At 42.8% G+C, this 12,866-nt stretch overlaps 1 long non-coding RNA gene across 1 annotated transcript; it reads right to left on the bottom strand.

The window, feature by feature from the left end:
- Positions 1-1,741: 1,741 nt before the first annotated feature.
- Positions 1,742-12,634, bottom strand: LOC144158472 (uncharacterized). Its single transcript, XR_013320076.1, has 4 exons — positions 12,587-12,634; positions 12,073-12,108; positions 3,985-4,071; positions 1,742-1,866 (listed from the first exon to the last, which is right to left on the bottom strand). It is a non-coding gene; the product is annotated as an uncharacterized LOC144158472 (long non-coding RNA).
- Positions 12,635-12,866: the final 232 nt, after the last annotated feature.

Below are 12,866 nucleotides of genomic sequence, written 5' to 3'. Positions count from 1 at the left end.
CCGCTCACAGTACGTAACGTGTAATGACCAAGAATCATCTCCTAGCCCTGTTCACTCTGGCGTGCCTCAAGGCTCGGTATTAGGCCCCCTTCTCTTTTTAATTTATATTAATGATCTACCTGATTGTGTCTCTTCTAGTATTAACCTATTTGCCGATGATTGCGTTATTTTTCGCGAAATATTCAACGATAACGACACTAACATGCTTCAGCATGATATTGACGCGGTATCCGCATGGTGTAAGAAGTGGCACATGGAACTAAACACTACTAAATGTAAAACTATGCGTGTCTCACGGATTTTATCTTCTCCAGCCATTTATCATCTCAACAACGTCCCGCTGGAAGCCGTAACGTCGTATCGCTACTTAGGGGTTCACATAACATCGTCGCTTTCTTGGGCATTGCATATTGAACAAATAATTAACAACGCCAACCGCATGCTTGGATACCTTCGCCGTAACTTTTCATCTGCTCCTATTTCCCTTAAGACACTTTTGTACACATCCTTGGTAAGATCTAAATTAGAATATGCTGCACCAATATGGGATCCTGGCACTGAAATTTTAATCAAATCTCTCGAACTTGTTCAAAACAACGCTGCGCGATTTATTACAGGCAATTACAGTAGAGCATCTAGCGTAACATCCATGAAAAATACCTTGCATTTGCCCCAGCTCGCCCATCGTCGTCAGCACTTTCGTCTTTGTTTATTTCATAGAATATACTATCACAATCCCTACTTGCGTTCCATCTTGGTTTCTGCGCCTTCATATGTTTCTGCCCGCATTGATCACCGTCATAAAGTTTCAATCATGTCCTGTCGCACAAAATCTTGTTCTCAGTCTTTCATGCCTCGCACAGCATATGACTGGAACCACCTTCCCGGACCAATCGCCGCCATTGAAAACCATCAACAGTTTCGCATAACTTTAGCTAACATTGTTACTTTAGAAACCACATAGACCTGTTATAAACTACCTTTTTTGCTGCATTGTATTATTTGTTCTTTTGTGTTTGTAACCCGCTCCCCTCTGTAATGCCTCTGGCCTTGAGGGTAAAATAAATGAAATCAAATGAAATGTATGCGTTTAGTTTACATTTTGTTTTGTACCTAGATACTACCGCACATCGGCTCTAATCGAATAGGTGCTTATTGAGACTGTGCATACAATCGCGGATAGTGGTGTTTGCGGAACGTGTGCTTTTAGTCACGTCGATTAATATTGTGTTTTGGGTACTCCTTGGGTACCACGTTTTGCCTGCGCGGCGTAAATTTCTCCTAATGTCAAGGCCACACATTTTGTTAGCTGGCAAATATATCCCTCAAAGTTTATCTGAACAAGAGCATGTTTAAAGTGCCGTAGTAACATGCACTGAAGGAAACAGAAAGCATCACCTCTGTTCTTCGCAATAGTGTCAAAGTGTGTCTTCATTGGGCTTGCTTCTGCCGGCAGCAACATTTCTACATGCGCGCTTCCCTTCACTGGATCAGACGATCTGAATGCCCCTACAGGACAATTCAACATCGAAAACACTCGGTTCATTTATCTTGCTAATACTTGAACGGTGGATTTTTATAGGACCAAAATGCTCCTTCAGTAAAAGGTTTCAGGTGTCACACCATTTTTTTTCGGAAAGTTTAGGCAACGCGAATAATACTGGGGCCCACAATAAATTCATGACAGCACTGAGCAGGAGCCAATTTTTCGCTTTTTTATTTTTCTGCCTTTGGTTCACAGTCGAAGGAGACTTATACCGGAACCATTCCTCTGACCATAGGATTTACCCTGCAGTGGCCAGTAATCCAGGAGTTATCTGACACGCAGAAATACCCATAGCAGCAGTCTTGCCAAGTAACGGAGCACTGAAAAAGGCGTAGGAATGTTGCTGACAGGCACGGGTATAGAGCAATATCATATCACAGTAACGAAATTTTTTTAGTAAGATATTTGGACAAGATCTTCTCGAATACCAAATCCCTTTCAGTTTTGCTGAAGCTAAAAGAAGCCGTTGGTAACAAAAGTGCAAAACGTTTTGATTCATATTTGTGCAGCGGTATCCCTAGTTTAATCACCTAAATAAAACTGCATCTTGTCACTTGCTTAACTTTCGTGATACCTGCCTCAGGTTTTATTATTGAAACCGACTGCCACACCATTAACAGAAAAAGAGCATGGGATGTGACAACGTAAGTAACAACCACCCCGCGAAGGCACTCATGCAGGTCAAATCGAAAACATAAACCAAGTGCTGTTTCCAGACTCGTAATCAAGATAAAAGAGTCGTTTCGCACCGAATATTTTGCAGCCCTGCACCCCTATTGGTTATTCGTACTGTCTGCCTCCGCCATATGTAGGTTCCTATTTCTTTCTTTTTTTGAGAAATACTTGTAACATATTGGCGGTACATCATAAATTCGAGTGATTGATTCTTAAGGTGACTTCCCTCGACATGTTCAGAGAAGCGCAATGTACAGGGAAGCTGCAGTTGCCAATAATAGTGGTATTATGTCAATGTCTCCGTTTGTTCGTCGTGAACCAGCTTACTGTGAACACTGTCCTGTCTTTTGGTCATTGGAAATAATTGTTACCATTGTGTATTGAACGCCTTACCAAGCTTAAACTCACTGGACTATAATATTTTTCTATAACAAGAATCTTAAGAAAATATTAACGAAGCTGATCAACAGGTGCCGGGAAAATTAGTGTAAACACAGTCGCGTTAATTGAGAGGAGTTTAAATTTGCGAAAACTGTCTGGCCGCATTTGTGTGCGTTTAAAGGAGTGCTCCCTCTTAGAAAACGCTTCCTGAAAACCAGTAATGGCGGTCATCGAGCCACCAAGACATATATTCTGTTCCATTCCGAGATGATCCTTGCTCATATTACTCATTACAGCATCTGTACATTTTTGAGCCGTTGTTTTAACCCTTACGATTTACACGCACTTTTACCATGTCTGCTTTGCAGAAGTTTTCGTTCCAGGGCTGCTTCTCTTTTTATTAAATTGTGCAGCGTCGAAATTGACGTCATTCTTTCATAGAAACGTTTATTTGGTATAGTCGTTTCACATCTGTGTGCTGCACCACTGCTGTTGTCTCATGTAGAGCGCACGGAGTGCTCAAGCTGCATAGGTCATCTCTTCTCCTTCCGCCGCCTCTCGCATTGTATTTTTACTTTGCAGAGTAAAGTAAGAATTTATATCCAATTATTCTAAATGTCCCTGCGCCGTTATAAGGCCTGTGTTTACGCATCAAATTCCATTGATAAGCACAGCCTTGTCTTGTATATAAAGGATGTATATTACAAATGCTTGCATGATGCAATAATCAAGATATTAAAAGGACGGTAAAGTAACATGTTTGTGAAAGCCTGTCACATTCAATATTTTTTTTCGTTGGATGAATTGACAATGTCCAAACTTTTATTGCTTCATTTTTAATACCTATTACTACGAGTGAAATTTAACACAACAGGGATTGAACGCTTTACGTTAATCGCTTTGGGAATATGCCAACGTCGCATTTTCCTTCTGCAGCCCCCATGTACTGTGAGAGGCTGTTGCACTATTAAACATGCCACAGGCCTTCTTCTGCAAAAGTGATTACTCCTCAGCCATTCTGTGACCATGTAAAGGCCAAAAGCGAGCGTTAGTGCTGAATTTTGCGTTAATAATTTACCAATTTACGCGAATATTACGGAGATTGGAACTGCAACCTAAAGCCTATGGTATATAGAGCAGTAAATACTTACACAAAATTTACAGACAGTCTCGTCAAGCCTGAATAAGGGAGGACCTGGATGCTGAGTAAACACAATTATTTGTAACAATGTAGCGGCCTCGGGATAAGCCCTTATCTCTAAAGAAATGCATCGAATAGGCATTCACGCGTTTATGTGTATTCATTTCAGTGTGTGTACGTGTGTATTTGTGTGTGCATGCTAAATTGTGTACACCAATAACATAATTGTTTATATTCTCACCGCTTGGTTCAAGCATTCCTCAGCCGTAGCCTTTATCGCCATTAGGGCCATGAAAACAATGGACCTCACCATATGGTATCTGAAAATCTGAGGCCAGGCTAAAATTATTTCTGGTTTTGCCAAAACTAGCTATTATTTTTGCTACCTTTTCCACACCTTTATGTCAAAAGCACCGAACAATAACTGGGTCGGATCAATTACTCACGCAAAAGCTGTAATATGCTCAAAAGCATTCATTTTTGCTGTAATAGATATAGTTAAAAGTACGCGTATCACAATTTTTTGCCCGCATTTTTTTTAGTCGCGCCCGTGTATACATGCTTCCTTCTGCCTCCAAAAATGGTATGATTATTTACCGTTGCTGGCCGTCTCTGCAAACAAAGCTTGTAAAACCAAACCTGTAGCTACAACTGCATGCTTTCGCCAATATACGCGATTATTCATTCTTTGTGTAAAAAATTCTCTGCGCGGTATTTACGCGTTGTTTCTTCAGCATATTTGCCAAAGGTAAAACCCACATTGCACATCGAAATTGGGAAAGAGGGCTAAAAGAAAATCTATCGTCCAACTTTTCATTGTGTAAGGCACGACACTTTATCGTGTCCACATATTCTGGCCATTTGTTTGTTCAACAATTTCCGCGATACTGTTTGTTGTCACTCACAAAGAAGAATTTTAGTTAGATGTTAATTTAGCTTTCAAGAAGAACTCCGCTGCCTCTCAATTAGAATGCTGTTTTCTTGTATTGAGACACTGCTATGCACGCCATCTCTCCTTCATTTCTTCGTGCATTATTCCCTGGGTCTCCTCACAAAAATTATGCTGTGCAATGTATTCGGGTGTACACGTGTATTATTGTATTTTCACGTTTACATAGCTGAGTTGTGAATTTAGAGCATTGCATTTATTAAGTATTTTTTTAAGTAAGTTGCCTGAAATAGTCTCTAAATGTCTGTTTTGACATGTCTATTGCTACCCGACTTCCCTTCGATTCTTGCTACCTTTTCTCCATGTATTCTCGAAAATTGTCACTAAATGCCTTCGTTGCCCGAAAAGTGTTTTAAAGAAATGGAAATTCTCGGTCTTCTGCTAATTACGAAAGGTGGTTTACTCTTATCAACAAACTTTTCGAAACAATGGGAACATTTAACAGCCATATCTCTGGCAAATCGGTTGTAGTAATTGATACTTTTCGTAATTAAATGGCAACAATTTATTTATACCTTTGAATAGGACGCACGTTACACATTTTATCTACATAATTATCAAATAAACATAATGAAATAAAATAAAATAAATAGCAAATATCATATCTGATAAATATTAAAATCAAATAAATACTGGGGTAGAGGTCCCCCCAAAAAAGCGTGTGAAATACGCTACCGCAATCAAACCCTAGAGTATGGCATGGTAGGATAGAGTTTGGTTTCGAAAAATTCAACAACGCAGCTTCTTAACTACCAGGAAAAAAAAAATAAAAATGCCTTGGAAAATATCTGCTGTGAATACCCCACCGGTGAACAACTCTGCAGAAAATGCAAAACCAACCAAAACTAGATATTCCTGCACAAAAAGACCAATTTTAAACGAAGACGGTTCTAAAATAAAACGTGCTGGTTTTCTTAAATTCCGTAAAAGTTCGTTATAATTTTCTTTCAGCTAGTTATTTTTATTTACGTATTTATTTAGTTTTTGTCATACCCGGGATGGCATTACTTACCCGGGGCCGCATTACATAGGGGAGGAGGATTAGAGGGATTGTGAACCCACGGCCGCTGGATGAGAGCGCACGCAAGGTGCGGCCTGCCGCGTCGCCCGGATTTCAACGGGCGAGGGCGTGAGTGGCGGTGGTTACGTTTGCCGCCGCTTGACTCCCTCGCGGCGCTAGCGTTCGGGGACTGGTTTCGGGACGGAGCGGGGCGGTCCCCGTAGGCGAGCGCTTGCACCGACTGAGAGAGACAGCCAGCGCACGGGTTTTAAAGATGTGGTTGTCCTTCCTGGGCTACTCAACCGCGAAAACTGTCTGTCCGTATGTATGTAAGTGTGCCAGTCTGTCACTCGATCCAGCCGCCCGGCCGTGACTGAAGCAGCCAGAAGCTAAAATAATTCTTGAATGAGATATAGGCAATACATTTTAAATTTAACAAATCTAAAAAGATGCTCCATATTCAACAACATTGTTAAGAAAAGATAATATTCAACAAAAAGATAATAACCACCGGTTAGCTTTGAACAAAGCGTCTCACACACAGCACGTAAACCGCGTTGCACAGTTAAAGCCGCAAGTTGATTAGTTACAGTTCAAGCGGCAGGTATTTGGTGCGACTTTATTCGTCCGAAATGTCAAAAATGTCACCTTTTCTCGGGAAACGCGGTGTCGACACACGGGAGAGCGATGAATATTTGCCGGCGACGGATTAAAGCTTGCCTAAAGACACTTCTTTGCAAAAACATGTTGGCCGGGCGGAATGCGCACCTCATAAAACGAGGACAGGCGATAGGATGGTCGAAAAAGGATTTGAAAAGACTAGACATTTTCCTATGCGTGTCTTTTTTTTTTTTTTTTGATACTCTTATACTGGCCCGATCATGTCTTGCCGCGCATAGAGATTTGGGTTGTTTTATTTTCGCAGGCACGACAATGCCTTTAAACGCGCTATGAAAACTTGATTACAGCTCGAGGTTGTATAGAAAGAAAAATAAATGCACCGTGCTGTGTTCAAGAAACAGTGCGTACGCGGTCCACGTTGCTAAGCATTTTTCAAACTTTGCGCGATGAGAACAAGCGCTATATCCTCCGTTATTTCACCACCGATTTAAACCCATACGCATTTATCCCTGAAGCTAACGGCCGGGCTCCTGGAGCAGCACCAGTATGCGCTCAAATTAGCGCGCTCTAAAGACGTTGCGCTAGTTTTGATCTGTGAACATACTGCGCTTCAATTCGAATAATTTTTCGTAGCGTAGGAAAATTTTCACATACGTTGTTATTACGTCAGCTTTCTTTGTTGAGTACCCAGCATAATCTCTACGTAATGCAACAAGTGCAATGCCTTGTATATGCAAAAATAATGTGTAATTCACGCAGTTAGAACAATTAATAATTATGATATTCAAGATGTACAATTGTTGGTTTAAAATAGCAAAGAAAACAAGAAAACGTGAAGTGGAAAAGCGGTGTTCGAATGCTTACGCATTATTAGGCAATTTTTGGAATTTCTGTACAATTTCGCTTTTTTCTTTCGTGTCCGGGCAAAAATTAAGCTTGCCAAGCTCGCCAAATATTTTTTAAAGTTTTTTGTCGATCCGGAAATCCCATCTGCTCTCCTTAATTTTTTTAGAGGCTACAGGGATGAAGTAAAAATATCAGGTAGAAACTGGAATCGCTTTTCATTCAACTGTATATATATATATTATCAAAATAAAAAAGGGCCGACATGATATTAGTATTACTTCATAACTAAATAACGTGTAATCAAGTCATATGTGCCGTGAGATTAATACGAATTGGGGTGTTTTATTTAGTGCACGAGGAAAAACCTACATAAAAGTTGGTTACGTCTTAAACATTGAGAAGTGTTGGCACTCATAAATAACAAGCGCCGTCACAAAAACATTGTTTCTGCTTGTCGGGAATTTTAATATATTCTCTGCAGTCACAGCTTGCAGACAAAACGTAAATCTCTGCCGTGCGTGAGGTCACAAAGAGCTTGCCGGGGACGTGAGACACAACGACACAGCAATGCAAGACAGAAGGCACACTATCAACGCGTAATGCTGCTGCTGTGAACGGAATTTAACTTCCACCTTGACCAAATTAAGCTCGGCCGCCGCTAATCGTCTTTGTCTTTTAACAGGCGTAACATTAGTGCTGGTAAATGCCTTATGCGGAGCGTGGAACGCCGATGATAAGCCCACACTTCGAAATAAGCGGCCCAAAAGCCGGCGTCCCGCGGGCTGCGCTCACCGCAACCAGTCCCGGAACGGTGGCGCCGCCGCGGCAGCGATGGGTACTAGGCACCCTCACGCACGGCCGGGCTGGAGGAGCGGCGGGCGCGCAGTTTCATACGGCCTGCGCTTCGGGTATAGTTCCCACCTTTCACCGCCGCTAGTTCGTGGCGCTTCGGACCAACCCTCGCCAGTTGACCCACAGCACGGGCGGGGTAGAGGAGCGGCAGGAGCGGTGCGCGCGGATTTGCCGCTGCCCTAGCCCTGCCGTGGCTACAGGTGATACCTGCCAGTGTTAATTTACATGGGCGTTCTTAAAATAGTTGATTCCTTACCCCCTTCTGAATTTTCGGTCTATTAGGGTCAAACAGCCTAACATTATCATTCGGAAGCGCCGAATCAAACATTTGAAAGAAATATTTCAACGCGGGGCGCATGACGAAAAATATGCGAGGTCTTCATATCCTATCAGCGACTGTATTATATGAAAATGGTGAGACAGGCAAATAAACACGGCACTTTCCGTGACTGAAATATCATTTCTTATTTTTTTATTTTTCCTTTCGGATGATGTCTTGGTTTGCACACGCACAGGGCACGACCAGTGACGCGAATGATTTCCCGTCGAGGGAGATAGGGTTATCGCTTAGCTAAACGTGATTCTGCTATTCACGCTCCGGTCGGGCTGAGCGGCCCGTCGGCAGCGAAGCGCACTGTCAAAAACAGCGCTCGGCCAGAAGCGATGCGTCGACTAACAGAAAGGCGGGTTGGAAGGGCAGAGGGTTGGTTCGAAGCGCCCCCACTGTAAAGAATCTGCTGTATTGGTTCCTTCTTGGTTCCGCAGGCCGTATGAAAGTGCGCGCTCGCCGCTGCTCCAGTCCGGCCGTGCCTCACGCCGGTTTGGGAGCACGCGGCAGGCCGCACGTGAGTGCGCCTCTCATCCAGCGGCCGTGGTGAACCTGTGCATTATGCGTACAGAATGCTGCCACACCTATTCATAGAAAGCCTAAAACGAAAATCACAGGAAAACTGCGTACAACAGAAGTAATAAAACAAAAATGCAAGCGTATCAACCCTGTGCACAGGAGCACGCATGCTAACAACAATACAAGTATTCCCGGGTAACAAAGCGTACGCGAATAATAATACATACAAAACAAATAAAACACATCAGATACATTACTGCATAACTGCACTAATCAACTGAAATTTTGTGAGAATAGTTTCAATGCTTTAAGAAAAGATGATGGCTCTCTCATAGTTGCAATATTATCTGGACAAGAATTTTATTCAGTTATCGACAGTGCGAAAAGCGAGTTTCTGTATTTTTTTTTTCTTCTCACAAAGATGGGGATAACTTGGTTAGGATGATCAGCACGGACTGACAGTGTGATGGTGAGCGGTAATGATTGCGCGCGAACGGAAGTTACTGCAGAACAGTGAGTGCAAAAACGACAGGCGCGCAATTGTACGGCGCATGGCAAGGGAGGGCAGACTGAGCGATTTTCGTAACGAAGTTGTGCTTTCATAACGCATGAAGATGCATTACGCAAGCGTTTTGAAAGCATTTCATGAAGCGCACTGGTTTGTTTTTAATCGATTAAAGTAGGTTAGTTGAATTTTCAGTGTCACGATGCCATTTCATTGAATCATATTCAAACGATGGTCTTATTAGAAAAGTGCATGCATGGAATCTGGTTTCTTTGTTAGCAAGATATAGTCGTCTTTAGAGGATGCGAATTTTCTTTATAACTTTGAAGCTATATGTTCAACGTAACTTCCCCGTTAATTTTGCCGGGAAAAATACCCCAACATAAACTATTTAAAGGATAGCACTGATTAAAATCGGAAATCATTTATGCTGTGTGTTATGGGAGGACTTTGAAGCAGAACAAATATATGCTTCCTTGACTGACCCTGAGTGATAATTGCAATTATGCTTTTGTATTTTTTTATATAGCATACCTTACGTATACAATGCCAACGACTTCTTAGTATCCTCTTGAAAAACAAATCTATGTTGGTCGTTCTGAACTGCCCAATCATTGTGCCATTTAAAAGAAATTGTATTCAGAGCTCCTCAAGTTCGCTTGTTTTGGTTATATGCTGCCAGAAAACAACAAAAAACACTTGACTACCATTGAAGCCCAGCTATATCCTCAAATAGGCTATGATCAGGTAATGCCAACGGCTAACACACCAATGTCCAGCCCAGATGTTTAAGTGGTGAAGCCCCTTAAGGGCGTTGGGGCTGTTGGCGTCATCGTCGTCGTCGTAACCGCCGTCGCAGTAGTCACGGTACAAAAACTTCGGGAAACCCGTTTACGACTCGCGCTAGATTGTAACGCGTACTAAAAGTGCCGCGACTTTAGTTTACGTCTCGCGTTGGAGCGCTTCGTAACGGATACTAACAAAGCGTTGGGGCACTCGTTTACGCCTCGCACTAGAGAGCTTTGTGCTCCAAAGACATGAGACTTTTACAGCGAAGCTGTATACCGCTAACCCCCAACGGTTTTATCTCCGTTGCCGAAAACGCCAAAGCCACAAGGATACAGTTACACACTGCTTGCTGCGCCACTCCACAGGCTTCGCGCTAATGGAGATGACCCGAGATTTGTCTTTGAGCGATCTAAGTACACGCGGCTTAAAAAAAGTTTCTGTATTATAACTGCCGCGAAATAACAATAAACAATTCACAAGCCCGTATTGTGCGAACCGACGTTTCCTAAAAGCGGATCTCAGTTCTTGTAACATCCCAAAAAGCGGAGACTTTAGGTAGAGCGTTCGCGAGTGGCATTGCGGTGTGTTAGGCGTGCAACAGACTTGGATATATAGAGCAGCACGCAGTTGGCGAAACGTTCGTAAGTGCGCTCTGTTTAACATAATTTGCGCTGGCCACGCGGACGGAGGTTGTGGCACAAAATGCCGCCATATGGCGATAACTGTTGGTTTGCAGGACGCACTATTTTAAACTGCGTGAAGGACTATTTTTCTGAGTCGACTACGGGGGTTTATATATCAATATTTATTAAACAGTATGTGGCTAGAAAAATTCCAGTTTGTTATTTATTTGTTACAACCACACACACACACACACACATACATATACATATATATATATATATATATATATATATATATATATATATATATATATATATATATATATATATATATATATATATATATATATATATATATATATATATATATATATATATATATATCTATATATATATATATATATATATATATATTGTTACGTGGCGGCAGGACACAGATGAGACGAACGATGCGATGGAGTGAAGCGATCTATTCACATTATGTACAGTGCGGCCATGGCAGAGCTCGCGCAAGGTTCGCGCCAGGCACTTCGTCGTCGTCGTCATCATCGTCGTTGGTTCAAGGAGCTGTCAGGCATTGTCCACCTTAGTCCCGTAACATCACCCCCCGGTTCGAGGACGACCGACTCGGTCGTGGCCGAGGCAACGCGAGGATTGCGATGAGGATGAGCGATGCGATGACAAGGTACAGTGAAGATGTGCCTGCCGCCACCGATGACGATGATGCACGTGATGCCTGGCCCCGAAAAAGCGATGTCTTGAAGACAGAAGCGGACCGTCGGAGGAACTCTAACCACGTCGGACGAGAGGGCTGGGGACGCGGCTTCTGTTCTTTTGGTCTCGGCATGTAGCGGCTCGTCTTCATCGGCTGGTCACAGGCTGGGGTCACGGGGCGGGGGACGTGGTCGAATGCTCGTCGCAGTGGGCTGGGGCTGCCCGACATGGCCGACGTTTCCTCGACGATTCCGCCCGGGCCGAGACGATGCGATGTGGAGGCCAGGATGGGGATGACACCGCACACTCCACCAAAATGTTACGTGGCGGCAGGACACAGATGAGACGAACGATGCGATGGAGTGAAGCGATCTATTCACATTATGTACAGTCCGGCCATGGCAGAGCTCGCGCAAGGTTCGCGCCAGGCACTTCGTCGTCGTCGTCATCATCGTCGTTGGTTCAAGGAGCTGTCAGGCATTGTCCACCTTAGTCCCGTAACAATATATATATATACTCGACATCAGAACACTGTACGCCAAAACCACACACATTGCGTGGAAGTTCTTGAAAACTTTCTTACCGCGGAGGAGAAAAAGCCCATGTCGAATTCAAACACCTGCGATTAAAAAGTGGCATGAACAGCGCACTCAACTGAAATATTGCAGCTCAACAGAGAAAGTAAGAAATAAAAGATCTCGTACGGAAATATAGGGGCTGAATTTTTTATTTCATTTATTAATTTCAAATATCAAATATTGGATATTTTATTCTTGTTCATTTTTTGTCTGTATCTGGCAAAAAACTGCCGCGTGATTTTACCCCACTTACCGGTTGCGGCGTTTAAAGCGTTTGTTTTTGTTAAACAATTTTCTTCCAAACCACAAGAGAGATATATTCCGGGCAATCAAGTAATTGATGTAATGTTAACAATTATGGTTGAAACAATTTATGAGCGTTTCATAAATTTTAAACGCGCTTGGGTGAACTTTAAAGGAAGTTGCAGGATAAGCAGAATGACTGAATTTAATCTTCGCCCGAAATTTTGCCATCAGAACTGCCTCGAAGCCCTTAAAAAGAAACTTGAGCGTTCTTACCACAGCGCTGTGTTACTCGCCCTGAGCTGTCCAAATTGAACGTATGAGCGCCCACGAATGACGCTTGAAAATTTTTCAGTGTTCTTTTATTGCCGATAGCACCAATCACAACACGGGCTAAAATCACGTGATGTTTTGCTGGCGTGCCCTTTTGGTGACCCAATTACGCCGTGAAAACACGCGCGTGCCAGCATCCAACTTTTTTTCTGCTTCAAAGATTTCCTTTTCCCGAGTGAGCTTGTAGGATACAAAAAAATATTTTCTGCGTATTTTGGGGCTC

The sequence above is a fragment of the Haemaphysalis longicornis genome, unplaced genomic scaffold (genome assembly GCF_048455015.1).
Source record: "Haemaphysalis longicornis isolate Haplotype H1 unplaced genomic scaffold, Haemaphysalis longicornis Haplotype H1 scaffold_10, whole genome shotgun sequence".
In the NCBI taxonomy this organism is placed as follows: Eukaryota; Metazoa; Arthropoda; class Arachnida; order Ixodida; family Ixodidae; genus Haemaphysalis; species Haemaphysalis longicornis.
Note: the sequence above shows the minus strand (reverse complement) of the source record. Positions and strands in the feature narration are given on the sequence as shown.